Source organism: Rhinopithecus bieti, unplaced genomic scaffold (genome assembly GCF_001698545.2).
Source record: "Rhinopithecus bieti isolate Rb0 unplaced genomic scaffold, ASM169854v2 scaffold_15, whole genome shotgun sequence".
Lineage (NCBI taxonomy): Eukaryota > Metazoa > Chordata > Mammalia > Primates > Cercopithecidae > Rhinopithecus > Rhinopithecus bieti.
In genome coordinates this window covers 1-2,012 of record NW_016802870.1, presented here as the reverse complement: position 1 = coordinate 2,012, position 2,012 = coordinate 1, and the positions used below count along the sequence as shown (strand labels likewise).

Below are 2,012 nucleotides of genomic sequence, written 5' to 3'. Positions count from 1 at the left end.
GATTTTTTTTTTCTTTTCTTTTAAAATAGAGATGGGGGTCTCACTATGTTGCCCAGGCTGGTCTTGAACTCCTGGGCTCAAGTGATCTACACACCTTGGACTCATTTCACACTAAAAGATTTCTGTAATGACTCCTGAGATTTTACTCCTCTGATGTTGGAAATTTCCATGGTGTGAAGTTTTATTATGCATAAAATCACCTGGGGTGCTTGTTAAACATGCAGATTTCTGGATGTCCAGAAAACATCTCATTGGTCAAGAGCAACATTAAGATCTGCCTGTTATCATACTGATGCTTCCTGCCTAGCAAGTTCATCAGAGGAAGAGGATGAATTACGGTTGCCATGGATGTCCTTGTGAGGCAGTTGGGAAGCCTTGGTAAGTTGGCAGTGGCTTGGGGTTCCCCAGTTGGTGGTAGAAAAGAGAAGGGAAATAGGTCATGATCTCGCCCTTTCTAACTTTCTAGCTTTATTAAGTAGTTACTAAATGCCAGAGACTGTTGCAGATGTTAACAAAGTCTTGCCATGGAACTTTCATTCTTGTGGAGTTAGACAAAGGGATAAGTAACCAGTAAATGTATAATGTATCATAAGTGTTATATCAATTGTTTTTTCCCATTATGATGTAAAAAATTGCACTTAAAAATGATTAGGTTAAACTACGCAACATCTTGTGTTTTTCTCCCTTCTTCGCATTCTACCTTTTAATACCTGCCACAGTTGCTCAATGCGATGGAGGCTGACCAAGCTGAGTGTCAGGAAGGTCATAGATGATGCAAACAGTCTTTTTTCTTTTTGTTACTTCTCACTAGGCTGGATTGTGAAGGGTATTTGAAAAGTATTTTGGAGTCCACCAGATCCTCCATGTGAATGACCATGCAGCAAAAGAAGGAGGGTCCTGTCAGTGATTAAGGTAACATAGTGATTAAGGTAAGTAGGGGAAGAGAGGCTTACTTTGCCCTGATTCTTGTCAGGGAGGCTCTTAGAACTGCCATTTCCAGAGCATAAGTGATAGGCCAGCACTTTCAAAGCCTGCAACTTATTCTATAATATATCCTTCTTAAAACAATTCATGTAGATTATATGCTTATCCAGTCTGTGATCACTCCTGCAGAAGATCAGAAGAACTGAAATATGGGTGACATAGGCTCTTGCTTTTGTAAATATTTTGTTGAAACACAGTTGTGTTCATTCATTATTGTCGATGGCAGCTTTCATGCTACAGCAGAGATGAGTAGTTGGGAGAGAAACCATATGGACCATGGAGTTTGAAATATTACTGTCTGGCCCTTCACAGAAAGTTTGCCAATTCCTGGCATAGGTTAAATAAATGTACTATGTCTACAAATCCTCCTCTCCCCATTTTCCTTTCAATGGGACTTGCATTTACAGTTGATCCTAGAACATATGGAATCTCATAGTAATCATCTTGCTTCTGAATTTCTTCCCACTCAAATTAAGCTCACCTAGAAAGCACATTCACAAATTGGGCTACATATACAGAAGGAACTATGTTTTATATGCCTCATCGTAGTCAACTCATTTATCCTATATGTATGGTTCCCCCATTTTTTCCTTCTTTTCAGGGGTGACTTTTAAACTTGAGCCATTCATGAGTATCCAAAAAGTTACAACTTATGTTTTCTAATTAAGACTTTGTCCTTATTTTAGTATACTTACCCTCTCTGGCTTTTTTGCATATTTCTGCAGATGTCTTGACCTTTCTGGGGAATAAGCCCCTTTAGAAGATTAATTTTCTGTAGTTCTCTATTGAGGAAATACATGACATTTAGCTTTTTAATAATTTGATGCCATTCATTGAGCACCTACTGTGTGCTTTATGTACCCTGTCTCATTGAATTTTTACAGAAAACTGGAAGAGTTAGTTTTGTGTTATTACTACCTCCATCTCAAAGATGAGTCTTGGAAAGTTTAAGTAACTTTAGGTTACATTGTAATCAGTGGCAGAACTGGGACTTAAGAACATAATTCATGTTTGCATTTTCTTTTCTT

At 38.1% G+C, this 2,012-nt stretch overlaps 1 long non-coding RNA gene across 1 annotated transcript; it reads left to right on the top strand.

The window, feature by feature from the left end:
• The first annotated feature begins 224 nt into the window (after positions 1-224).
• Positions 225-1,908, top strand: LOC108533617 (uncharacterized). The gene is made up of 2 exons (XR_001886834.1): positions 225-378; positions 812-1,908. It is a non-coding gene; the product is annotated as an uncharacterized LOC108533617 (long non-coding RNA).
• The last annotated feature ends 104 nt before the right edge of the window (positions 1,909-2,012 follow it).